The following is a 27,299-nucleotide window of genomic DNA, read 5'->3' on the forward strand; positions in this document are numbered from 1 at the left end:
GACCTGGCGTGGGCAGCTCAGGGACAAGCTGATGACCGCTTTTAGGGGTGAGGGTGGGGACCCGGGCTTTGTCCCTCGGGAGGGTGGAGGGTTGTCCAGAGGGCACTCAGGCCCCTGGTCCCTTCCTTCAGGGCTGTGGCCCCCACCAGGTCCCCTGGCTCATGAGACAGGGACCCCACGTGGGACGGCTCTGGAGCCCCCGCCACGCCAGTTACCACCTGTTCTCTGTTCCATGGGCAGCCCAGGCTTGGGGACACCCACCATCGGTCCTCGCTGGGACACGACCCCCACTGCACCCCACTATCGAATCCCTGGAACCCCGCTTACTTGCAGCCCAGCTCTGCCTGACGCCTGGCTAATGATCGCAGGACATTCGCTGTTCTCGTGCTCGACCTTTGACCTCCAGAGCTGCACCAGGTGAGACGGGGCCTCCTGGGCCAGAGCACCTTCTGCTGGTCACTGTCACCAGGTGTGGGCCCCCAAGGGCTCCTTCGCACAACCCCCCATGGGGATCCCCCCAGATTCCCCTCCATTATGGAACCTGCTGAGCCTTCACCCAGCCCCCGTGAGTCTGAACCCTCCCTCCTGCACCCATGGAGGGGGAGGGGGTCCTCTCGCCCTGGACCCTGTGTCCACCACACCCCTGCTCACGGCTACCCTCGTGGCCGGCAGTGCTGGGCCCTCAGAGGAGCGGGAGCCGAGCTCGGGGCCTCGGGAGTCCCTGCAGGCCTCGCCCAGCCCGGCCTCACCCAGCCTGGCCTGGAGCCCACTTTCCCTCGTTGCCTGAGGTCGGGGACTTTCCTGGTCAGGCTCCTGGCCACAGAGACACTCGGGGAAACCCCGTGTGAAAGTGGGCGCACCCAGGTCAGCCCGTGGCAGGGAGAGGGCGGGCCAGGCCAGGGTTCTGGGGGGCCCACCCGTGTCGCAGGACTGATAGTCAAAAGCCGGCTCCCCGCTCACACCGAGGGCCCGGCATCCAGGCCCATCTTGACCCCTGACTGCTGACCTCAGCTGCCCCAGGCCTTTGCACTGGCGGTTCCCCGCCACCGAGGGCGCCCTCCTAGGCCACGCAGGGGCCTGGCCCGAAGCCGGTGGAGGAGGACGGGGTGAAAGGCAGTGGACGACACACACAGAGCCTCAGGGCCGAGGGTCAGAGCAGCGACCAGAGGGAAGGCACGTTGGGACCGAGCAGTGCGGCTGGTCCCAGGACGTGGTGGGAATTAAGGCCTAGGACCAGGGGGCCTCAGCGGGGTGTGGGGAGCCGAGGCCCAGGAGACCCTGTGAGGTCAAGGCCACCGGCTGATAAGAGGGAGGGGGGCCGAGCATGTCTCCTGCAGATGTGCCGGCCTCCTCCAGCCGCTGTCCCCACCCGGAACTGCATCCAGCGCCCCGGGCCCTGGGAAGGCGCTCCGGCTCTGCTGCTGTTCCGCTGGGGAGGGGGGCAGCTACAGACACCATCCCCCCAGGAAAGGCCTAGAAGGGGAGGGCAAGCTGCTCAGGGACAGCACGTTGAATGCCCCCTGTGTCCTGGGGTGTGGTGGGCGCTGGCCTGGGGGGGTGGCCTGTCCCCTAGTCCTGGGGTGTGGTGGGCGCTGGCCTGGGTGGCTCCTCGTCTCCTCTGAAGGTGCAGCCTTATCCCCCAGAAACTTCGGGCTCCGTGGCCACAGCGCAAGCTGGTGACCATGTCATCAGGGCCGGGTTGGGTCATGTGACAGCTGCCTGTTGGACTCAGGAGAAAGAAAGTCCCTTCCTCCTTGGGCTAAAATAAGCCGCCTGAAAATGTCGGCAGAGTGGGACTTTGCTGGGACTTTCCTGGGAAGCAGCCGGGGACTTGCCCTGACTTTTGGTCTCTCCACCTGGGAGCCGGACCCCGGGGCAGGCGGGCAGGAGGAAGCGAGCTGTGCCGGCGGAGCCTCTGGCTGGCACGGCTCCCGCCAAGTGTGTGCCCTGTGCCCCGCCCACCCGGCCGGGCCAGGCGCCTGCCTGCTGTTTGACCCCGTCCGCTTGATTCCTGTAAGAGGGCCGGTTCGCAGAAGAAGGGCAGATGGCTGCCCTTTAAACCTGGGGTGCCCGGGGGGCAGGTCAGACAGACGTGACGGAGGTCCCGTTCACCCGTGTCCGTGCCCAGCCCTGTGCCCGCAGCACCCCGGTCCTGGGACGCGTGTCCATGGCTTTATTGCTCCGTAGGTGTCACACACACACCCCTCCCTGAGAAGGGTCAGGTGTATTCACCTCCTGCTCCTGGGAGACCGTGGCCCCAGGGCAGGTGTAACTGTCACTTGCAGTCACAGGGACGCGGGGACTTGCTGCTTCTGCAGCTCGGCATCCCTGGAACCAGGCAGCGTTCTCCCCACACATCCTGCCGCCCTGGAGCCAGAGCTGAAGCCGTGGGTCTGTGCTGGGCACGGCCCCCAGGCTGCCTTTTGGGCACGAAGACCCCCACCCCACCTTCCATCCGGAAGTGCCCTGCAGCCACCAGCAGCCCCGCCTTGTTCACCAGACCCCTCCAGGGGAGTGTCTGTGACATTCGCTATTGGGCACGTGTGCGCTTGTGCCTGTGGCTGTGACGGGAAGTTAAATGCCACCTGTTTTTAGGTAGGTTCGCTCCCGAACCAAGGACGTTCCATATGTTACAAACGTCATCGCCGAAAAAAGACCTTCACGTGTGGAAGTGACACAACGTGTGTCCCTTGATGAGTGGGGTTGACATTGGTCTTTTGTAAAGTTTTTCTTGATAACGGTCTTTTTTCTACTGAGTTTAATTTTTTTTTCTTTAAGCTTTTCAGAGCTGCAGGTGCGGCATACGGAGGTTCCCAGGCTCGGCGTCCAATCGGAGCCGTAGCCGCCAGCCTCCACCACAGCCACAGCCACAGCCACGCAGGATCCGAGCCGCCCCTGTGACCTGCACCACAGCTCACGGCGACGCCGTATCCTTAACCCACTGAGTGAGGCCTGGGATCGAACCCGAGTCCTCGTGGATGCTAGTTGGGTCCTTAGCCTGCTGAGTCACAGCAGGAACTCCTCAAGACTCTTTCTTTATCCTTGTTTTTTAGGAGCAGTGGTGCGTCTGGACGCAGTATGCTCTGATTTCGCCTGTTCGGGATTTGCCGAGCTTGTGGAGATTGTGCAGAGAGTGCTGGCTCCACACCGTGTCTACTGGGAGTCCTGTCCCTGCTGGCCCAGGACACAACTTTGTCCTGCCACTTGGTGTGACCGGCCCTGTGTTGACGGGGACACCTCTGGACCCCGGGAGGGAACAGCAGCAGCTGGCGGGTGCCGGCCACAAACCAGGTGGTTTTGGGGTTCCTCTCTGTTCCTCCGTACTTTCCAGATTCCCCACAGAGTGCCTCAGAAGCACGGCGCGCATCCTGACGGCATGGGAAGGTGGGCTTTGAAGCCGCCCCGGCTGTGCTCGAGATGCCATCTCACGGGCGCAGATGCGCCTCACACCCCGACCGGGTTCCGGCTCTGAGCGCTCTCGTCCTTTTCCCGGCCCGTGCGCGGGCGTGTGGGTGCCGGGCGAGGTTTCCCGAGCCCTGACGGAACGGCCAGGCGTCGGTCCACTCCCAGGACCCTCCCTAGAACCTTACAAGACAGGTGCTGCTGCCCGGGCCCTGTGCTGGCCGAGCTCCCGAGGCCCGGAGCCCCTTCAGCCAGGCTGGGCCTGCATGCCTTTGAGCCTCCTGCACAAAGGAAAGTTTGATTTATGTATTTATTAGTCTTTTTAGGGCTGTGCCTGTGGCATTCGGAAGTTCCAAGGCTGGGGGTCGAATCAGAGCGCGGCCGAGGCCTACGCCACAGCCCCAGCACCGCCTTCACCCACTGAGCAAGGCTGGGATTGAACCCGCATCCTCATGGAGACTCGTCCAGGTCTTAACCCGCTGACCCACGACAGGAGTGCCAAGGAAAGGTTTTAAATAAGACTGAAGCTTGAATAAGACTGGAGACTCTAGGGGGTAGTCTCATTTCCACTTGCTCTGATGAGCAGAAAGATGGTTCCAGGACAAGAGCCTCGGTGTGGTCGGGAGAGGAACTGAAACGCCTGCGCCCACCCCCACTGGTCCCCGAGGAAGGCGGTGGCACCATGGCACGTGGGCTGTGCTCTCCTGACCCTGGACTTGTGAGGCTTGCGTGCGTTCACGGCAGCACAGATGCACTTGTATTCGCGCGCGTGTGTCTGTGTGTCTGTGTCTTCTCAGAGAGGTGCTGTCTTTTGCAGATACCCTTCTCTCAGGCGGTGGCCTGTCATGGGGCCCAGAAGACAGGTGACCGAGGTGACAGGGGATGGTCTGGGCCAGCAGCCCTCTTGCTGGCCTCTTGGCATGAGCCGGCCGTGCTTGTCTAGAGGCGGTGCCCAGGGGGCTCTGTCCAGAGCCCCCAAGACAGGCCAAGTGCGAACCAGCACCCCTGCCTCCCCTGGAGAAATTCTGGGGCCACAGGTGCCAGCCAGGATGCCAGGACCGCCGGGGGAAGGAGGCCCGCTGGCCCTGGTGCCCGAGGTCAAGAGCCGACAGATGCCTTCTGCTTTGCCACCAAGTAGCCTCTGCTCGAGGACCTTCGGGCCTGGAATGGGGTTGGCCCACTTCCTCGCTATGCCCGGCTGGCAGTGGTGGAATGTTCTCCTGGAAGCCAATCTCCTGTGCTGGGTGTGGAGTTTCCCCGCTGGGCGGCTTGGAGAAAGTAAACACGGGGGGTGGGGGTGGGGGGGGAGCGGCTGGCCCGGAGGAAACGGCCCACGGGCGGCCTGGCCGGGGCTTCCCACGGCGCCTGCGGCCTCTTCCAAGACCCGTACTTTCTCCAAGTGCATCCGCAGGGACCTGAATTTGGGGTCTGTCCAGCCAGCGTGTTTGGGGAGGGGGTGGGTTCTGGAACGGGCGGTGCTTGCCCCCCTCTGGAGTGACTCATGCCGTGAAGCGTTAACCGGTCACTGCCTAGGGCTGGGCCCGGGACCACAATGAAAATAAGAAAGTAAAGGGGGGACGCACAGGCACTATCGGCTCGGCTCAGTCCTCGGTTGGAAGCCCCGACTGGTGAGGCTAGAGCCTGGCCGGTGGGGCATGTCCTGGGCTGGAGCACAGGCCCCTCCCTGTGGGCACAACTCCGTCCCTGGCGGTTGCAGGCCCCGGAGCCCTGTCTTCTGGCCGCTGGGCAGGGATGGCTCTCTGGTCGGCAGGGCGTCTTAGGTCCTTTCCTGGTGGCCTTGGCCTCCCAGCCAGCACCAGCCAACGACTCCAGCCAGGAAGACTCCCCTCCGGAAGGGCTTTGCCCGAGGCCGCCCCACCCTGTCCCGGCGGAAGGGCAGTGGGTTAGTGACGGAAACACAGACTCAGATCCCGGCCGAGAGCTCCCCCATCGCGGGAGCGGCGTGGGGCTGAGCCCCCCGTCTCCTCGCTGACCCAGTGCTGGGGTCGGCTTCTGTCCCTGCCACCTGCGTCCCAGCCACCCCAGGCCTTCTCGGGTGTGACTGTTCCTGAGCCACCTCATGGGAGCTGGGGTCATAGTCCTGTGGTGCCCAGGCTGCTGGCCACACCCGTGAGCTGTCTAGAGCTCGCACCCGTGTCGCCCCTCCTGGCAGGCACTCTCCAACCCCTCCCTCAACCTGAGGCCGGTCGTCGCCCCCGCTGAGCCTAATGCCCTGTGGGAATACGGCTCTGCCCACCAGCTGCCGTGCTCAGGATGCTGTGCGGGTGTGCGCGTGCGTACAGCTGCTTCTGTTAGTGTCTGTTGTGTGCGCACGTGTGAGTGTGTGGGTATCTGTGTCTGTCTGCTTGTGTCTGTGTCTCCAAGTGTGTGCCTGTGTGCACTGCAGCCTGTGCCTGAGTCTCTCACAGACCCCATGGGTGGGGCCTCCAGCCCTGGCGACACTGCAGGCAGGAATTAGCGGGTAAGCTGGAGCCTGCAAGGACCCTTTGGGGAGGGCAGTGCCCCTGGGCTTCCAGGAGCTTGGGCTGCCCTGGGCTCCGTGGCGGGTCCCGGGGGGGATGGGGAGATGCCCACAGCTGCTTCTCTTCTCGGTGGCTGCCCCTTCTCTGCCACGGCATCTCAGCAGCACTCCGCTTGCATAAGCATCTTTCTGCTTCCCCCCCCATCTTCAAATTTAAAAAAACTTTAAATTAAAGAACCTTGCAAAAATTGAGGAGTAGTTGATTCACAAAGTTGTGATTTTGTCCCCCTTTTAAACCACGTCTGCCGGAGGACCGCTCCGGCTTCTTCTTGTAACTGAGGACCGATCGACCCCCCTCGGGGTTCTTGGCTGCAGGCGACGGAGTGCCCTGGGCCGCTTCCAGGGAGGGCTTGCGGGCTCAGGGGTGGGCGGGCAGATCCCGGGCCTGGGCCCCCCAAGCACTGCCCAGACTGGCCTGCTTCTGGAGCACATGAGCCAGACCCCGGGTTTGGCACGGCAGCATCTGTCCAGAGGCCGAATGCAGGCCCCAGGCTGGGCTCCCGGGCCTTCCGGCGGCCCTTCCAGCCCGCGTTTGCAGAGGACGGCAGTTGAGTTGAGGGCGGCAGCCTGCCTGGCTACACAATCACATGTCCCAGTCACACAGCGCGGGCGGGCCGGCCCATGCGATGTGGGCCTTGGGTCCAGACGGCCCCGTGGGCTCTGTGCTAGCCCAGCCAACAGCAGCGCTCACACAGGATTCCAGCCTCCCACCCTGGCGCTAGGAGGCCAGGACCATGCAGCCGGCGGTGGCGAGCTCCTGCACACACCTGCCTGCCGCCTCGGTGCTGCCGCAGGGATCCTTGACCCGGGCTGCGCGTGAGCCGACCGCGGGGCCGTCGCCGCCCTGCGGAGCCGCATCACTGGCCGAAGGCTGACCCCACTGCGGGGTGACGACGGGCGGGCTTTCGTGTCTCTCCCTGAGATCGGACTCCGCAAACATCAGCTCCAGGGCCCTGGGGCCAAAGCTGTTTCACTCGTTCACGACTGACATCAACCAGCCTTCGGTGCGATCTTGCAGCTGCAGGAATGACAAGCGGTGGGAAACCAGCGGCCGGGCCAACCCAGGCCCTGGGCGATCCGCAGGCCCCCCGCCGGCTCGCTGTCCGAGTCAGGAAGCAGCGGGCGGTCTGTGGCCCGCTGGCCGCTGGCGCCGCGACAAACCCTGCGCGGGCTGGCGGGGCGTCTCCGGGAGAGACAGCTGTGGACGATGCTCCCGGGCGGGTTGGGAAATCGGAACACACGCTGGGGGTTAGACATGGCGAAAGAATGTGTCCTTCTGCGTTTGTTGAGGCGGGGATGTTATTTGTTTATGGGAGACATATGTGTGTGTTTTAAAGACGCAAACTCAAGTATCTGGGGAGGAGAGGTAGATGTCTGTGGTTTGCTCTCAGTCTTCAGCATTAAGGAAGTAGAGGAAATAAGCCAATGTTCAGGGTGAGAGGAGTGCCTTTCGTGGCCCCTTCCCCCCCAACTACGTAATTCAGAATATGAAACTTTATGTTTTTACATGTGATAATAAATAGACACACAAATCGTAGAAATAACACTTGGTGTGTGAGGTGAGACGAGGTGATTCACTCTTTCGAAAGGAGGATATTTGCCTCTCCTTATACTTTCTTGAAAAGCATTTTTTTTTTCTTTCTTTTTTTTTTTTGCTTTTTAGGGCTGCACTGCAGTAGATGGAGGTTCCCAGGCTAGGGATCTAATTGGAGCTACAGCTGCCGGCCTACACCACAGCCACAGCAACATCAGATCCGAGCCACATCTACAGCCTACACCACAGCTCATGGCAATGCTGGATCCGTAACCCACTGAGCAAGGCTAGGGATTGAACCTGCAACCTCGTGGTTCCTAGTCAGATTTGTTTCCACTGCGCCATGACGGGAACTCCAAAAAGCATAATTTTTAAAGGATTGACAAGGCATGATAATTTCATGTGTCAGCCTGGCTGGACCTCAGTACTCAGATATTTGGTCAAACATGTCTAGATGTTGCTATGAGGTTTATTTTTTAGATGAGATTAACCTTAAATCAGTAGTGTGTAAAGTAGATTGCCCTCCAAAATGTGGGTGGGTCTCATCTAATCAGTTGAAGGCACTAAGCAAAAAGACTGAAGTCCCCTGAGGAGGAAGGAACTCCGCCTCCAGAGGCTCTTCAGACTCGAGCCGCAGCGTCACCTCGTCCTGGTTCTCCCGTCTGTCTTGTAGACTTTGGACTTGCCAGCCTCTGGGAGCACACAAGCTGATGCCTTAAAATCAATCCCTGTCTTTCTCTCTCTGCATAGCTATATATCAGTATGGATTAGATATGGATATGGGTGTCGATACGGATGTAGATACGGATAGAGGTATAGGTATGGAAATGGGTAGAGATATGGGCAGAGATAAGGATATGAATGTAGATGTGGGCGTGGATGTAGTTATGTCCCCTATTGGGTCTGCTCTCTGGAGAAGCCCGACTCACAAAGGAAAGGGTGGCCTGAATGGTACAAGCCGCTGCAAATCCACGGGCAGGTGGGGAGGGAGCCGGCAGAGGGAGCCGGCTGAGCTAAGGGCGCAGACCGTGTGGGTGGTCTGGCGACCCAGGCTCTTTCCCATAGGACGTGTGTAGAAGGGCTCCGGGGTGAACCCGAGGCTCTGGTGCCGGCTGTGGGTCCCCACCTGCCACGTCGTACCTGTCTGCCATGAGGTGAGAGCCCAAAGGGGCGTCACTCCTTGGGAGGAGCAGGTGCTGGCTCTAGCCGTGGCTCTTTTGTAATCTCAGGATATGATGCACGAATCTGCTTGAACGTCACTGTGGCGTCGTTCATCTTGGCTCCCTGTCCAAACTTTCCTGCCTGCCCCTCCCTGCGTGGGGGCCTTTGAGTCTTGTTTGCCTGAATCACTGTTGAGGTGGTTTTTCAGAGAGGGAATAATTGTTGAGTTGGTTTTTCAGAGAGGCCCTGTGCATCTGAGAACCTTTTTTCTGTTGCCTGCACCCTGCAGCAGGTCACCCCACCGTGACCCGGCTGGTGCAGAAGTTGGGGTTTGTAGCCGTGGCCCTGTGGCCACCATCTGCTTTCTCCTGGTGTTGGCACAGAACCCCTGGGTCACTCTGAGTTAAGGTGTGCGCTTGTCTGATGTTTTATTTTTTTATTTGATTTTATTTTTTGTCTTTTCTAGGGCTGTGCTTGTGGGATATGGAAGGTCCCAGGCTAGGGGTGGTATCAGAGCTGTAGCTGCCAGTCTGCACCACAGCCACAGCAACGCGGGATCCGAGCCGCGTCTGTGACCTACACCACAGTTCATGGCAACGCCAGATCCTTAACCCACTGAGTGAGGCCAGGGGTCCAACCCGAAACCTCATGGTTCCTAGTCGGATTCATTAACCACTGCGCCACGACAGAAACTCCCCGCCTGTCTGATGTTTTACACTTGAAGCTTTTCACCAGATTGTCATTCATTCTATTTGGCACCCAATGAGATTTTTTTTGTTGAGTTGATTGAAACTAGGCCTTTAAGAAACTTTCTTCTACTATATCTTTGGTTACTGTCTCTGTTCTGTTTATGTTTCTTTCTCTGGAAACGTAATTCTGCACCTGGAGAGTCTCTAGTGTTTGTCTTCTAATGTCCTTTCCTCTCACGGCTGTGTCTTTATTCCACGCTGTTCCCTTAGTTCATCTGCTCCGTTCAATGTCAGTCTATGTCATGTGTATCTCAGCCCTTATTTCCTACATGGAAGGATTTCTTAAATTTCATTGCATGAGGAGTTCCCATTGTGGTGCAGGGGAAACAAATTCGACTAGGAACCCTGAGGTCGTGGGTTCAATCCCTGGCCTTGCTCAGTGGGTCAAGGATCCGGTGTTGCCCGTGAGCTGTGGTGTAGGTCTCAGTTGCGGCTTGGATCTGGCGTGGCTGTGGCTGTGGTGTAGGCTGGCGGCTACCGCTCCGATGTGACCCCTAGCCTGGGAACCTTCGTATGTTGCGGGTGCGGCCCTAAAAAGAAAAAAAAAAATATTGCTTGAAAATAGCAGGCTAAATGCATTATTCTTTTTTGTCTTTTTAAGGCTGCACCCGCAGCATGTGGAGGTTCCCAGGCTAGGGGTTGAATTGGAGCTACAGCTGCCGGCCTACACCAGAGCCACAGCAATGTGGGATCTGAGCCATGTCTGCAACCTACACCACAGCTCGTGGCAACACTGGATCCTTAACCCACTGAGTGAGGCCAGGGATGGAACCCATGTCCTCAGTGATACTAGTCGGGTTTGTTTTTGCTGAACCATAGCGGGAGCTCCCTGGATGTATTATTCTCCCTTCAGAATTTTTTTCACAAGTAGGCGCATTTCCCTGGGTTTATGGAACAGAATAATGAATGATTCTGTGCTGGTTTTGTTTTTCTTCTCACTCCTCCCTGGACAGAGTCTTACATGAGAGGCTGATGTTTCCCTTGACGCAGGGAGGCTGGTCCGGTCTTCCTGACTTTGCCTTCGGAGGCTGCGGGTTCCTGCCTTTGCTTCGTGGGCACGGTGGACGCAGGGCCTTGGGCAGTGCCATCCAGGGAACCGTCTCGTCTCATGGTTCTCTGTCCTGCAGACTGAAGCCCTTCTGGGCCCTGGAGGGCTGGCTCCTGTCCCCTCCACTGGGGGCAGAAGCTCCCCTGGCACAGCCTGGGCCCTGCCTCACTCACGGGCCCCCCATGCCTGGGCCTCGGCCCACCGAGCTGGGGGCGCTTCGGTGCCATGGGCCCCCGTGGGTGTCTGTGCTTTGCGGGGTCTTTCCACCCAACCAGGCGAGTCTGGGTGGAACTGGAGCCTGGGTCTCTTTGCCGTCAGCATCCACCCCGCGCCCCCCCAAGTGCCCCTAAACTGCTGGCACCAGATTGTCCCGTGGAGAGCCGCTTGCCCCAGAACCTGCGACCGGAAGACTTAGGTGAGGGGGGCCACTGCCGACACAAGCCCCCCGCCCCGCTGGCTCCAGGACCAGCCTCCCAGCCCTCTCCGCCCTGCCCCGTGGGCCCAGGGAGCCCCCTCACAGATGTGCAGGTGAGTGTGTGTCCGTGAATCCGGGCCCAGGGCCAGTGCTTCTCCCCCAGCAGACTCTGCTGTCCTTACCTGTCACAGGTAAGCAGGCAGGTCAGGGGTCAGGAGCCCTAACAGAAGCCAGTGACCCGGGTGGCAAGCTCTGAGCCAGTCCCTGCCTCTGTTTCCCCATCTGTGACAGAGGCGGTCCCAACGCCCTCCGTCAGGGCTAAGTCCTCATGAGCACACACGGCCCCCCGCGGACCCCCAATTGGCTCGTTTTTGCTAGTGTGGTGACCACGAATAGACACCGACTGCTGCGTCCCCCTGAGGCCCAGCAGAGCCCTGGTGCATGGGCTCCAGCCACTCTCCTGGCTGCTGTTTGCTGGCCCCCCAGGAGGGGCTGGAAGCGCAGGCAGGTGCAGGGGAGAGAGGTGGTCTGTGACCTGCCTGTCCCCTGTCTAAGCTCCTGTCCGCAGACAGCCTGTCCTGACCTCTGACCAGGGTGGGCAGCAGCCCAGGGGGCCGTCAGACCCCTTCCTGTGGCTATAGCGGCCCACCCTCAGCCTGGACCGAGGGGGGATGCCCTCAGATTGGGGGGTCCTGTCCCAGCCTGTGGACTGGAGCAGGGCGAGGGGGAGGGGAGGAGCCCAGAGCCCAGAGTCCCTGGCACCTGCTGCTCCTGGCCTGGGCGGGAACCCCCCAGGCACCTGTCTCCCATGGCCCTGTCTGCCTCGGCAAGTTTGAGTTGGCTTCCATGACCTGTGGTCAAACCGCCACACCCAAGAGCAAGCCTTCTGCCCCCCTTCGGGCCCTCCAATGACACGCTGCTGTCTGTGGCCCAGAGGTTCCCCAGCCCATCTGGAGGCAGGACTGCTTTTCGCCTCGCCTTCCCTGAGCCCCTGCGGTAAGGCCCATGGGGGAGGCCCTGTGCTCTGTCACCCAGCCACCACTTGCGCCCCTGGCTCAAGCCGCAGGCTCTGTCTGCGCCCCTCAGGCCTCCCAGGGGCAGATGGATTCAGGGACTTTTGTTCTCTGATGCTTAGCGGCAGGTTCTCTGCACCTTCTCCTTCCACTAATTTTTCTTCTTGGAGTTCCCGTCGTGGCTCAGCAGATGAAGAACCCGACGAGTATCCATGAGGATGTGGGATCAATCCCTGGCCTCGCTCTGTAAGTTAAGGACCTGGTGTTGCCACAAGCTGTGCAGATGCTGCTCGGGTCTGGCGTTGCTGTGGCTGTGGCGTGCGCAGGCAGCTGCGGTTCGGATGTGACCCCTATAGCCCAGGAACTGCAGGTTCGGCCCTTAAAACAAACAAACCAAAAACCCGCAAAACTTTCTTTTTAGTGCCAGCAGGTGTCCTGATCTTGAGCCATCCTTGCAGTGTTAGCGTCAACCCCGCTTGCGGGTTGTCTGTGATGACTGGATCCAGGGGGACGATGTTGAGAGTTTTTGGTGACTCTTTCATCCAGAAAGCTCGCGGCCGCAGGCATGAGCGGGATGGTATCCTTTTCACACGCGGTCTTTGTGAAAGTTTTGGCTCACAGACCAAGGAGGCTCTCCGTCTTTTTCCCGTGGCCTAGGGACGTTTACACGAGATTGGAACATCAATATAAGATGTAAATAAATTTAGTTGAATTTGAAATTCAGGGCTGAATTTTCCCGTCGATAAAACTTTTGTCATTGTTCTAGTCTCTTCCATGGAAGTTGGAAAAAAAAAAAAAAAAAAAGCAGCAGCAGCCATTTCCACTACATTTAAAATTTTTTATTTTAAAAAATGTTCCAGCCTCACCAGTGGCGTATGGAAGTTCCCAGGCTAGGGGTCGAATTGGAGCTGTAGCCACCAGCCTGCGCCAGAGCCACAGCAACGTGTGATCCGAGCCGCGTCTGCGACCTACACCACAGCTCACGGCAACGCCGGATCCTTAACCCACTGAGCAAGGGCAGGGACCGAACCCGCAACCTCATGGTTCCTAGTCGGATTCGTTAACCACTGCGCCACGACGGGAACTCCAAAATTTTTTATTTTAAAAAATGTTCCAGCCTCACCAGTGGCGTATGGAAGTTCCCAGGCCAGGGGTTGAATGTGAGCCAGTTTCGACCTCCGCAGAAGCTGTGGCAACACGGCATCCTTAACCCACTGTAATCGAACCTGTGCCTCGGCATCGACCCGAGCCACCACGGCTGCAGTGAGAGTCCCACAGTGGGAGCTCCCATTTCCGCCTCCTTTTCGTGGGGATGTGGGCTTGACTGCCTTGGTTACAGCCCCAGAATTCTGGTTCCCTGCTCACCCCTCTGCCGGGACTCCGGGCAGGGCGCTGGGTCCAGCCTGGGTCCAGGGTCTCTTTCTGGAAACAGTGGGATGTGTTTTCAGGGCAGCGATGGGAGCAGACATTTGAGGAAGAAGAGAGAAGCTTTGGTCTTAATCAGCAAACACCTCTCCTAACCACGCCGCTTGGCGTAATCGTCCCCACAGAGGGCTTTATTGTTTGAAACCAAGTTCAACTGGTTCATCAAGGTCAGAGCTAGCAAGCTTGGGTCACCTCCCGCCTTCTGGAGCAATGTTCATGCCTGTTCAGTGCTGGTGGTTGTTCGTCAGCTTCCGACTGAGGTTAACGTCTTTGCAGGTTTTCAGTTCTGCGACCATTAAGTGTATTCATTCTCCTTTTTAAGGAAACACCTGACGAGATACACAGTTACACCACAGACACCCCAGCCTTCCCCGACACTTCACTTACTCTTGCTTATCTCATAAATGAAACTTAGTAAGAAATCCAGTTTACCCACACGTTCTAGCACTGTCTCTCACACTCAAATTCTTGACCATGTCTCAGCTTAAAATCACGACTCTAAAAGAAAGAACAGCTCATCCCTAAACTGAACTTTAAAGAGAATGAATACAAATACATGTGCTCTAGGGCCATATTTCTATTCAGTTCTTTTTGTGGTTTCAATCCATTGCAGTTTAATGCTAACTTTGATATATCCGCAAAGAACTTAATAATCTGTAAAGCTTAACATTTCAGCACGAGTATATATATGTAGTGCTGCTTCGCCTCTTTATTTTTTTTTAAATTGTGGTAGAATATATACAAGATGAAATCTGCTGTTTTTACCGTTTTCGAAGGTACAGTTCGGTGGCGTTAAGTGCAGTCACACTGCGTGTAACCAGAATCACGGTCCATCTCCAGGACTTTTCTGTGTTGCAAAACTGAAACTCTACGTTTATTAAACAGAAAAATTCCCCTCCCCAGCCCCTGGCAACTACTGCTGTGTCTCCATGAGTCTGATTCCTCTGGGGACCTCATCTGAGTGGATCGTACAGAATTTGTCCTTTGAGGACTGGTTTATGTCACTAGCATCACGTCCTCAAGGTTGAGCCATGTCACAGCAGGTGTCAGAATGGCCTGCCTTTCGAAGGCTGGATGCTATTCCATTGTGTAAATGGAATGACCTTTTTGTTTATCCATCGTCTGCTGATGGGTGTGTGGGGGCTGGTTTCTTCCCACCTTTTGGGTGTTGTAGACTCACAGCTGTGACCAAGAGGTGCGAATACCTATTTAAATCTCTGCTTTCACTCCTTTGGGGCGCAGACCCAGAGGGGAATTGCTGGGTGATGTGGTAACTCTGTTTAACTTTTTAGGGAATCACTGCGTGGGGTTCCACTGCAGCGGGACCCTTTGACATTCTCGGCAGCAGTGCCCAGGGTGCCAGCTCCTCCACAGCTTCGCCCACACTCTGTTTTTCTTTGGTGTACTGTTGTTGCTGTTGCTCCCAAAGCCATCCTAAGGAAGCGATTGCTCGCGGGTGGGTTCGATGTGCATTTCCCCAGTGGTCAGTGATACAGAGCATTTTTTTCATGCGCTTACTGCCGATTTTTATAACTTCTTTGGGGGAAATTTCTGTTCAAGTTCTTTGCCCATTGGAAAATCAGGGCCATCTGGTTTTTGCTGTTGACTTTCAGGAGCTCTTCGTATATTCTGCACACTAGCCCCTCATCAGATACATGATTTGTAAATGTTTTCCCTCATTCTGTGGTTTGCTTTTTCACTCTCTTGATAGTGTCCTTTGATGTACAAGAGTTTTCAGTTGTGATGTGATCTAATTTCCCTGTTTTTTCGTGTTGCTTGTACTTCTGAGGTCAGGTCCAAGAAACCGTTGCCCAAACCAATGTCAAGACGTTTTCTGTATGTTTTCACTTAAGGGTTTGGTGGGTTTAGCCCTGACATCTATGTCTGTGGTTTGGTTGAGTCCATTCTTGTACGTGGTGTGAGGTGAGGGTCCAGCTTCACTCTTTGGTCCTTGGATCTGTGGGTGGGCTTCGAGAAGAGTTAACTGTGCCTTCTCCTTGGAGATTTCCTGTGTTCTCGTTTTGCGTTGCCTCCGGCTGTGCTTCTGGCAAGTTGTGATGCTGGGACGGAGTGATGGTTGATTAAGACCATGTGCTTAGCCTTGGCTCGGATTTGCAAGTAAACACGGAGATGGACCCAACATCCAAAAACAAAACAGTAAAAATCCAGATGCAGATGGAAATCTGACAGCGACAAAGTGGCCTCATCTGCGTCTGTATCAGCTCGCGGCTTGCTTGGTGGGGATGGGAAGGCTGGGTGAGGACATGGATTCTGGCTTTGCTTCTACTGGGGTCCCCCAGCCTCCGCCACCTTGAGGCTGCCCCCCACCCCCGCCCCCTGCCCCCCACTGCTGGCTACTCATGGAGCAGCAGCAGCTGGGTAAGGGAGGTAGCTTAGAAAGCCTGGGGGCGACGCAGCTCCAGAACTGGTGTGACGGCCGAGGGATGACGAGGAGAAAGGCAGCGGCGGCTTCAGAGCCGTTTCTGGTTTCTCCTCCTCTGCAAGGACTTGGTGTGACCTTTCACCATACGACTCACACCAGCCAGTCCCCTGGACCTTCTGACCCTCCTCACTCGGCTACATGCCCGAGCCGGTCCCTGCTGGACCACCTGGTCTGGTCATTGACCTTGCCCTTGATGGCCGTCATGCTTGGTATTGTTTGTTACCCAGGACAGCTGCACAGTGCATGGCTCTCACCCCTGGGCCTATGGGTGCTGGGCCCGAGCGCTGTCTGGGGCCTCTGAGGGGCTCGGGGGGGGGGGGGGCTCAGGCCTTTGTAGTGCAGGACCCCTCCCCAGAGCTTTTCCTCCAATGTCTTTCCCCCCACAATGAGCCACAGTCACCCCTGTTTTCCAAGGAGATCCTCCAAGAACTAAAAGGCAGGTCTGACCCAGATTCCTATGGAGACTGCTTTGCCCTGGGACCCAGTACACATGAAAGCCTGTGTGCGCCTTTCAAGAATGGGGTGTCTGGGCGCTTACAGCAACAGACATATCATCCAGACAGAAACTCAACAAGGAAACACAGGCCTTAAATTGATGAACAGGTGGACCCAATAGATATTTATGGAATGTTCCATCCAAAAGAATACACCAGAACACACATTCTTCTCAAGTGTACCCAGAACATTCTCCAGGATAGATCACGTTCTACACCACAAATCAAGCTGTGGTAAATTCAAGAAAATTGAAATCATATCAGGCATCTTTCTGACCACGACACTGTACGAGTGGAAATCAACGACAAGAAAAAAAACTGCAAAAAATACAAACATGTGGAGACTAGACAACATGCTGCTAAACAACCAATGGCTCACTGCAGAAATCAAAGAGGAAATTAAAAAATACCTAGAAGCAAATGGCAACAAAGACACAACAATCCAAAACGTATGGGATGCAGCAAAGGCAGTTCTAGGAGGGAAATGTATAGCAATACAAGGAAACAAGAAAAAGCTCAAATAAACAACCTAACTTTATAACCCAAGGCAACCATAGAGAGAAGAACAGACAAGACCCAAAGTTAGCAGAGGAAAGAAATCATAAAGATCAGAGCAGAAATCAATGAAACAGAAATGAAGAAAACCACAGAAAAGATCAATGAAACGAAGAGCTGGTTCTTTGAAAAGATCAGCAAAATTGATAAACACTTAGCCAGACTCATCAAGAAAAAAAGAAAGAGGAATCAAATTCATAACATTAGAAATGAAAAAGGAGTAGCTACAATGGACATCATAGAAATATAAAGGATCATAGGAGACTACTACAAGCAACTATTTTCCAATAAAATGAACAACCTAGAAGAACTGGATAAATTCTTAGAAAAGTACAATTTTCCAAGACTAAACCAAGATGAAATAGAAAAGACGAGCGGACCCATCACAAATACTGAAATTGAAACTGTGATTTAAAAACTTCCAAAAGGAGTTGCCGTCATGGCTCAGTGGTTAATGAATCTGACTAGGAACCACAAGGTTGCGGGTTCAATCCCTGACCTTGCTCAGTGGGTTAAGGATCTGGCATTGCCATGAGCTGTGGTGTAGGTTGCAGACATGGCTTGGAACCTGCATTGCTGTGGCTCTGGCATAGGCCAGTGGGTACAGCTCCAATTGGACCCCTAGCCTGGGAACCTCCATATGCCACGGAAGCGGCCCAAAAAATGGCAAAAGGACAAAAAAAAAAAAAAAAAAAAAAAGACAATAAATAAATAAATAAATAAATAAAAACTTCTAACAAACAAAAATCCAGGACCAGATGGCTTCACAGGCTAATTCTATCAAACGTTTAGAGAAGAGCTAGCACCTATCCTTCTGAAACTATTCCAAAAAATTGCAGAGGAAGGGACACTCCCAAACTCATTCTATGAGGTGAACATCACCCTGATGGCAAAGCCAGACAAAGATACCACAAAAAAAGAAAATTATAGACAAATATCACTGATGAACATAGATGCAGAAATCCTCAACAAAATACTAGCAAATGGAATCCAGCAATATATTGAAAGGATTGTACGCCACGATCCAGTGGGATTTATCCTGGGGATCAAGGATTCCTCAATATTTCCAAGTCCATCCATGGGCTACACCACATTAACAAACAGAAGAATAAAAACCATATGATCCTCTCAATAGATGCAGAAAAAGGTTTTGACAAAAATCCAACACCCATTTCTGATAAAAACCCTTCAGAAAGTAGGCAGAGAGGGAACCTACCTCAACATAATAAAAGCAACATAATACGACAAACCCACAGCTAACATTCTCAATGGTGAAAAGCTGAAAGTATTCCCACTGAGATCAGGAATGAGACAAGGATGTCCGATCTCACCACTACTCGTCAACATAGCGTTAGAAGTCCTAGCCACGGCAATCAGAGAAGAAAAAGAAATAAAAGGAATCCACACTGGAAAGGAAGAAGTAAAACTATTGCTGTTTGCAGATGACATGATCCTATACCTAGAAAATCCTAAAGACTCTACCAGAAAACTGTTAGAGCTCATCCATGAATTTGGCAAAGTCACAGGATACAAAGTTAATATACAGAAATTGACTGCATTTCTATGTACTAACAATGAAAGATCAGAAAGATAAATTAGGGAAGCAATCCCATTTACCACCACATCCAAAAGCATAAAATACCTAGGAATAAACCTACCTAAAGAGACAAAAGACCTGTACTCTGAAAACTATGAGACACTGATGAAAGAAATCAAAGATGACACAAATAGATGGAAAGACATACCACGCTCTTGGATTGGAAGAGTCAGTATTGTCAAAATGATTATACTACCCAAGGCAATCTACAGATTCAATGCAATCCCTATCAAATTACCAAGGACATTTTTCACAGAACTAAAACAAAATATTTCAAAGTTTGTTTGGAAGCACAAAAGACTCAGAATAGCCAAAGCCATCCTGAGAAAGAAAAATAGAGCTGGAGGAATGAGGCTCCCTGACTTCAGCCTATACTACAAAACCATAGTCATCAAAACAGTATGGTACTGACACAAAAACAGAAATGTACGTCAGTGGAACAGAATGGAAAGCCCAGAATTAAACCCACACACCTACAGCCAACTCATCTGTGACAAAGGAGGTGAGAATATATAGTGGAGAAAAGGCAGCCCCTTCAATAAGTGGTGCTGGGAAAACTGGACAGCCACACGTAAAAGAATGAAATTAGAACACTTCTTAACACCATACACACAAATAAACTCAAAATGGATTAAAGACCTAAATGTAAGACTGCATACTATAAAATTCTTAGAGGAAAACATAGGCCAAACACTCTCCAACATAAATGACAGCAGCATCTTCTCAGATCCACAATAGAAGCAAAAATAAACAAATGGGGCCTAATTAAACTATAAAGATTTGCACAGCTAAGGAAACCCTAAAGAAAACAAAAAGACGACACACAGGATGGGGCAAAACATTTGCAAATGAAGCAACTGACAAGAGATTAATCTCCAAAATATATAAACACCTCCTATAGCTCCATACCAAAAAAACAAACAACTCCATCAAAAAATGGGTGGAAGATCTAAACAGACATGTCTCCAAAGAGGACACACAGATGGTCAAAAAACACATGAAAAGATGTTCAACATCACCCATTCTCAGAGAAATGCACATCAAAACCACGATGAGGTACCACCTTGCACCAGCCAGAATGGCCGTCATCCAAAACTCTACAAACAGTAAGTGCTGGAGAGGGTGTGGAGAAAAAGGAGCCCTAGTACACTGTTGGTGGGATTGTAAATTGGTGCAACCACTGTGGAAAGCAGTATGGAGAGTCCTCAGAAAACTAAACATAGAACTGCCATTGGATCCAGCAACCCCACTCCTGGGCATCTACCCAGAGAAAACCATGATTCGCAGAGACACATGTACCCTGTGTTCACTGCAGCACTATGTACAAGAGCCGAGACATGGAAACAACCTGAATGTCCATCGACAGAGGCGTGGATCCAGAAGATGTGGTCCATACACACAAGGGAATGTGACTCAGTCATTAAAAGGAACGAAATACCGGCATTTGCAGCAACATGGATGGACCTAGAAACTATCATGCGAAGTGAAGTCAGTCAGAGGGCGAGACACCAACGTCAGATGCTGTCACTGACATGTGGAACCTGAAAAAAGGACAGACTGAACTTCTTTGCAGAACAGATACTGACTCACAGGCTTTGGAGAACGTACGGTTTCCAAAGGAGACAGGTTGTGGGGGTGAGGGGACGGGCTGTGGGTGTGGGATGGAACTGCTGTGAAATTGGGTTGTGACGATTGTTGTGCCGCCATAAACATAATAAAACGGACCGAGTTAAAGAACAGGAAGTGGAGCAGAGAGGGAAGTGCCAGCGTCACCCTCACCCTCGGATCACACCCTCCTCGAGCCCACGAGACGACCTGCGGGCGCTGAGGCTGAGCAGGGTGTCCGAGGGGCTCCGGTGCCCCCGCCCACACTGCCCCAGGCCTCCAGGCCCCTCCCCGCGTTCCCAGACCCGTGGGGTTCACCAGCCCTTAAAGGAATTTTGAGAAATGCTGTGCCTCCCGGTGCAACTGTAGGTTAATGACGGCGGAATAAACCCAGATACCCGGATCCAAGGCTGTCTATGCGGGGTGCTGGGCAGGGACTCGGCCTGGCGGTGGGAGGTGGCAGCGAGCCCAGGGTCCTGCGGGCCTGGTTAGGAGCCGTCCCGCTCTCTGCCCTGGTCCTGAGTTGGAAGCAGGGATTAAAATGAGGGAGGCTGGCGGTCCCTGGCCGGGTTCTGTCCCTTCTGGGACGACTGTCACCAGGCGGCTGTGTGCCTTCCTGGGCCATCCAAGGAGCCAGAGGTCTGGCCCTGGGCCAGCGGGACACACAGCTGGTCCTGGACACGGCAGGCCAGCTGCCAGGGCAGGTGGCTGCCCGCCGTGGGTCAGAGTTTCATCTTGTGTGTCTGGCCACTGGCCACTGGCCATGGCCACGTTCAGTCTCTCACCACTGCAATCTCTCATCACAAGTTTAAGGAGTCGCTTCTGACACACGGTAAAACCAACAGGGAGCACAAGCGCGTCCTTCCTTTCACTGTAGCCCCGCGTGTGCCGTAGCAGCAGGACGGGGACCTCGAGGGTCGCGTGGAACCAACTTGCTCGCTGGACAGATGCCCGCAGTCAGCGCCGTGACTGGGCACCGGGGTGAGCTCTCTGTGAAAGGGGCCGCCCCGGGCCTGGGGGGCCCGGCGAGCAGGAGCTTGTGTGTGCGCCCGTGTGTGCTGGGGGACCTGGACTCCGTGCTCGTTTGTTATCACACAAGAACCCGGAGTGAATCAGGTCACAGGCCCAGAGGCCAGCTGTCCCGTGTGTGGGACCCGGGCCGGGAGGCCGCTCCTGTCAGTCGGCAGGATGAGGAACCCTGACCCCTGTCCCGGGCAGGCACTGGTCCCGCTCACTTGCAGGGTCGGCGCCTCGGCCTGAACTGCTGGAGTCCGGGTGCTCTTCCTTCCCCCGTGTCACACCCCGGGGAGGGACTGCGGGAACCACAGAAAGTAGGCGCCTCTGTGCCTGGGGAGTCGGAGCAGGGATCCCCCTGGGTCTGGCACGCTGACCACAGCTGGGAGCCCCCCAGCATCACCTCCCCTCCAGCCCCGACTCTGCACCTCGGGGATGCCCTGAGTCCATGGGGACGCCTGCAGGCTGCCATTTTGGGCAGAGAGCACAGGGTGCTGGTGCCCAGGGCCTGGTCCCCTCCCCATGCCTCCGGGAAAGCGGTGGTCCCTCTGTGCCCCCAGTTTGAAGGCCACCAGCCTGGAGAGGCCCCTCTGTCCTGGGCCCTGGTGCCCAGGTTCACCTGGCTTGGATATCACCTCCTGTGCTGCAGGGTCCAGTGCTGCGGTGCCTTCCGTGAAGCCGCGTCTCCTCCGACGGCTGGAGTCCTGGGAACGGAGCCCGAGGCATTCTCTTATTTTCTTAATTAAAGAAATATGATTTTATAATAACTGCACTTAGTAAAACAAACGAACGAATGTGGCGTGTAAGACACTTAGTGTCCCCACCCCGCCCCTTCTGGGGCTGGGCCCCCGGGTTGGCCACGTCTCACTTCTCTGAGGGCCGTCTCCGTAGTTCTTGTCTTTTTTGTCCTGACATACATTCTCCTACTTGACTGCAAAGCCTTGCTCCAAACTGGCACAGGATCCAGTCGTGGTAGCTTGAGGAACGGCCCCCAAAGCCGTGCTTCCCCGTCCTCCGAACCTGTGACCATGTCACCTACAGGGCAGAAGGCACGTTGCAGACGGGGCGAAATTAAGGAGCTTGAGAAGGGAGCTTGTCCTGATAAAGAGGCAGGAAGGCCAGAGAGAGAGTGATGTTGGAAGCAGAGGCCAGAGAGGGGAGAAGACGTTTCGCTGCCTTTGAAACAGAGGAGGAGGCAGCGTCCCGTCAAGGATGCGGTGCTGCAGGGAGCCACCGAGTCAGGGATGCCCTGCCCGCATCCCGTCCAGCCCCACGGCTGGTTTTGGACTTCGGACACCGAATCTGCAAGATAATTAATTCGTGCTGTTTTCAGCCACTCGCTGGTGGTAATTTATTAGGAAACTAATCTACTAGGGTTATTAAAGTTCCCGGAAAACATGCTTAAGCAGCACGAGAACCCAGACATTTGTGTGGTGGTTACAGAAGCATGAGGAACAAGACTGCATTTAGGAAAAGACAAATTATTTAATAAACACTAATAAACAGCTGCAAATACATCTCAACAAGCGGAGTGGCCTCGGTCCAGAACCTTGACGGTGTTGTTTATTTTGCCACTTAGAGGAGTAAGTTGATTTTCCTTTTAAGTTCATTATTAGGGAGGCTCCAGCCCTGTGTTCTTGCTGGCGGCTGCAGCACACATCCGTCCAAACCCTGGCAGCTGGCTTCCCTGGGGCCAAGGACAACGGAGGTCAACGGGCTCCAGCTGGGTTCCCGTGCGGCCACGTGGTCCCTCCAGGAAGAGACTGAGACGGGGTGAGGGCAGAGATGGGGCGGGGAGGAACCCTGCCTTCTTGTCCATCTGCTCTCAGGTCGCTGGGTTCATCTGGGGAGCACCCCCAGATGAAAGCAGCACGATGCAGGCTGCTTTGCACCCTGATTCTGAACCGGGATTGGCATCTTAAAATCCTCACTCTTCCTGAGGCTCCCAGGCCCCCACCCATCAAGGGGCTCCCCAGGGTGGGCCACCTCCCCCTCACAGTGGGGGCCGCCTCCTCAGCACCAAGACCTGAGATTTTTATGGGGTGCAGCAAAGGAACCCCAAGTCCCATTGTTTCCTTTCCAGAATGTGAAATTCCCTTGGAGTGCTGTTCTTTGTGCTGGAATTGTGTTTAATTTTTATCATTCCTGCTGCTTCTTACAAGAACGCAAAATTAATCCATGATGGCTTATAAAACAGTTATTAAATCCCACATGGGAGATGCTGCTTTGGGAAAGATTCCTGAAGTTCTCCTTAGTTACTGAAACTAGGAAATTCTTCCTTCTGTTTAAAAAGTGAAAATCTCACGTAAAACCCTTTAGAAGGAAAACGTTCCCAGACCTGGTCTGGGGCAGAACGTTGTTTCGTGCGATCCATTTCAGGAGAGCCTGGCTCTCCTGACAAAATACATGGGCACGTTTCTGAGTGATTTTTATTTTTTTGGCTGCATCCACAACATGCGGCAATTCCCGGACCAGGGATCACAGCCACGTCACAGCACTGACCCAGGCTGCTGCCGTGCCAAGACCAGATCCCTAACTCGCTGGGCCCCAAGGGGACTCCTCTGAGTGGTTCTGAGGCAACGAAGTTCTCTTCCGACGTGTTTCGTCCTCTCCATTCAAACCGCTGCTCTGCCGCAGAATCTCGGCTTTGTGGGAGGCGTTTATGTAAACACATTTATTGAGATCGTCTACCAGTCATCAAAACATCTTTCTTTTCTATAACGTGTCTCTGCCAAGAGAATCCAGGTACGAGCTTTCACGGAACTGCGTCTCTTGCCGGCTAATCAGAAATAAAACTTGGTCCCTGACTTCTGATCAAGTCGTTGAAGAAGTCGGGTGAACACGTGGTTTGCGGTCTGAGACAGCGCGTGTCGTTTTTTTCGGGGTAGGCCTTTTTCACTTTAGGGACCCCAGAGGGTCAACCACGGCACTGCCCATCCTGTCAGCTAAGAGGGTGGGGAGGGGAGGCAGTGGGGAGGGGTTGTCACAGGGAGAGGGGACCCCGGTCCCTGCTGCTTCCCCTCGGTTCACCAGACCCCTGCTATCCACGGCACAGCGTGCCAGGTCCCAGGTCCCGAGCCCGCAGACTCCAAGGGCATAAAAAGACACGCCCGTCGTTCTGGAAGCCTAGAAACGATGTCTGAGACCAGAGCGTCAGGAAATTTCGAACAAGTGACAGATTCCAAGATAAGGGACACCTTCAAACAGGTGCAGGTGACTCCTAGGGCTTCTTTCTGCTCCTCGGCTGCTGCCTCTGGGTGCTGCCCCCTCTGTGCGTAGTGGCTCACGGGCAGCAACGCAGGTAAAAGGCTAATTTATAGACAGGGTGGATCCCCCAAAGAGACAGGTCCACACCCTAAACCCTGGTACCCTCTTGTGTGTCTGATAGGTTCCCAGGACGATAGTGACAGACCCGCCCCCCCTGAACGTGGCTGTTCATCCAGAGACCTGCTGCGGACGTGGGCACGGCCCGTGGCGAGACTTACGCCTTCTCTTGCCGTGTGGAGGCTCAAGCTGGGCAGCCAGAGCAATGGCCTTCGGAAGACAACGGCCCGTGAGGATGAACTGCCCTCTGTTGCGGGACTGCCTCCCTCCCCTTCACTCTCACTGCCCGGGACCCTGCCGCAGGTGCCGCCACGCACCCCGCCACGGGTCCTTCGTGGGCAGAGCCTCCCCCGGCCGTCGGGCTGGGCCCTCTTCGGCTCGCCCGTGCCCTCGGATGCCTGAATAAATCTCCTCTGCTTTGCACGCCTGGCCTCATGTGCTCCTCCCTCCGCAGACCCAACAGTGGCCTTTCCTGGAGAGAGCCTCTGTGGACGCCATCAGGGTAAAGGACCTTGGCATCGGCCGCCCTGGATGTCGGGCGGGTCCTCAGTGGAGGAAGGAAAAGGAGATTCGAGGGCACATGAACACGGACGAAGGGGCTCTGGAATGGCATGTTTATGGGACAAGGGACCCTGGAGGAACTGGTAGCCCCAGACCCTGGGAGGGACAGGGAAGGCCTCTCCCCCAGAGCGACCGGAAGGACTCGGCCCCGCGACACCTGACAGGACCCTGGCCTCGGAGCGTCAAGAGAGGAAGTCTGTTATTCCAGCCGCCCAGGCGACCCCGCGCTGACCAGTGGGCCGGCAGGTGCTCTCTGCCCGGGGAGGGGGCGATTCAGTGTCCCCCATCAAGGGACTCGGCTCACTCGGCCGCCCGGTCGGTGGCGGGGCTCGGACCCCCCGTCCCTGGACCGGCCAGCTCCGTCCATCCCCTGCTCTCCACGGCGACGCCTCCCTCCCCTTGACCTGACCGGCACGTCTTTCCAGGCCCTGCTCTAAGCAGCCGTTCAGCAAAACCCTCTCCAGGCCTTCATTCAACGTCTGCTTCCCAGTCAGGCTTTGCCTCTTCGAAGGTCATCCGTCGGCAGGAACGGCTTCGGGAGGGAGGGACGGACGCCTCTGAGGCGAAGGTCTCTGGGCTGCGGGTCCGAGCACCTGCTCCGTCGCTGACTCACGGCTGAAGAAAATGAAAGCCTAAGTCGCGGTGGCTTTAACCCCACGAGGCACGTCCGCTTTGGAACCAGAGGAAACGACCCCGAGCAGGCCTCTTCAGGTCTGGTGAGGCCCCGGATGTGCGGCCCAGGAAGCGGCGGGAGGCGGCGGATGCTGGCTCGGCGGGACGGGCGGGCCTCCTCATACGGCGGGGGTCCCTGGGCTGCACCAACCCCCAGCCCAGGGCACTGCAGAGGCCCCACGGCAGGTCTGCGTCCTCGGGACCACCTGGGTGGCAGGGCGGGGACGTTGCCACCTGGGTCCGGGGACTGTGACCCCAGGCCTTTTTGCCCATGGTCACCCCAGGCCCCGCACACACAGCCACCAGCCCCATGGCCCTGCTGCCCCCCTCCCCTCCCCCACGACTGCCAGAGCTGGGCCGCTGAAATCAGCAAGGCCATGGACAGTGACGAGGGCCATGGTAGGAGTTCTAGTGGCCACAGTGGTAGGTTGGGCTCAGGATGGCTCCGTGCCCTCCATGCCCTCTCCTGAGACTGGATCACCCGGAGCCAACGTCTTCTCCTGCCAGGCACCTCCCGTGAGACTCCCCGGGGGACCTGCTAGACTCCGAGCCCCCACCCCCTCCGTGCAAAGCTCACCCCGCTGCGTCCGCAGGCGGCCGCCCAAGCGTTCACGCGTCACCCTTGTATCTGGTTGCTCCCGAGCATAAACACACACCTGCTATTGCCCTAGACTTTTCTGGAGGGATTTTCCAAAGATGCAGGGTGTTGACTCAAAATAAAACACAATCTAAAAGCTGAGACTTGAGTTTTATTTGGGGAAAAATGAGGAATTAAGCCTGGGAGGTGGCATCTCAGGTAACCCTGAGAAAACCACTCCGAGGAGGCGAGAGGGGGGCTGGGATACACGGGAATTGTTGCAAAAAAAGGGCGGGTCATAGGAGCAAAATATTACAGACAACCAGACATCTCAAGTAGAGGACTCCAGCGCTTTTCTTTGGGAGGACGCGAAGGCCCGGGCCCCCTGAGGTCACTCCTCCGGTCAATCCCGACCCCCGGGCCGGGCCGGGGTCCTCTTGCTTCTCCGCCTGTGTCTCCTCAGGGCTCCCTGGTGGGAGCGGCTGCTGTCCGCTGGCTGCTGGATGGCAGGCGCTCTTCGTTTCCCCGCTGAGCTCCCTCGGGCTCCCCTGCAGCCGGGCACGCATTGGACAGAGGCTGCTGCTGGTCTGCTGAGGGTCACTGCCAGCCCCCAGGAGCTGACACCTGCTGGTCTGCTGAATGTCACTGCCAGCCCCCAGGAGCTGACACCGGTCCCCAGGAAGGATTTTAGCAGCTTTATCAGATGTGAGGCAATCCAAGGATTGGGCTCAAAAAATCTTTTCCCACAAATATCTAAGCTGTCCGAAGACCTGCTCTGCCAGTTTTCCCAGAACAGAGAGGGCCTCCCTCCTGGACTCCGCCCTGAGCTTCGTTCGGGGGCGGCTGCAGGTCGGCGCCTGCAGTGGCTCGTGAGTCAGTCTGTGCAGAGGCAGGTGGTAGGTGAGGGCAAGTGCCTGTTTCCAGCTCACCAGGCTGACTTCGCCTCCAGGGCAGGGAGGTGGGGGTAGGGATGGGGGGGAGACACAGCTCTGCTCCCCCCACCCCACCCCCAGGCTCCTTCCTCCCTCCCCCGCCTCCCTTCCTTCCTTTCTTCATTCACTGGTGTGCTCGTCCGTCACGCTGCCTCGGGATCAGGAAGGCAGGTGTGTCTGGTGCGAGCAGAGCCACCAGCATCACCCCCACCAGTGGCCGACGGGAGACTCAGACG

The 27,299-nt window shown here is 55.8% G+C and overlaps 1 long non-coding RNA gene across 1 annotated transcript; it reads left to right on the forward strand.

Moving 5' to 3' along the window:
- Positions 1-240: 240 nt before the first annotated feature.
- Positions 241-26,288, forward strand: LOC146397926 (uncharacterized). Its single transcript, XR_014825272.1, has 3 exons — positions 241-417; positions 3,054-3,291; positions 24,386-26,288. It is a non-coding gene; the product is annotated as an uncharacterized LOC146397926 (long non-coding RNA).
- The last annotated feature ends 1,011 nt before the right edge of the window (positions 26,289-27,299 follow it).

This window comes from Sus scrofa, chromosome 13 (genome assembly GCF_054392235.1).
Source record: "Sus scrofa isolate SSC_HxYL_T2T_F1_AM1 chromosome 13, Sscrofa_HxYL_maternal_Yorkshire_Landrace_v2.0, whole genome shotgun sequence".
NCBI classification, from domain to species: Eukaryota; Metazoa; Chordata; class Mammalia; order Artiodactyla; family Suidae; genus Sus; species Sus scrofa.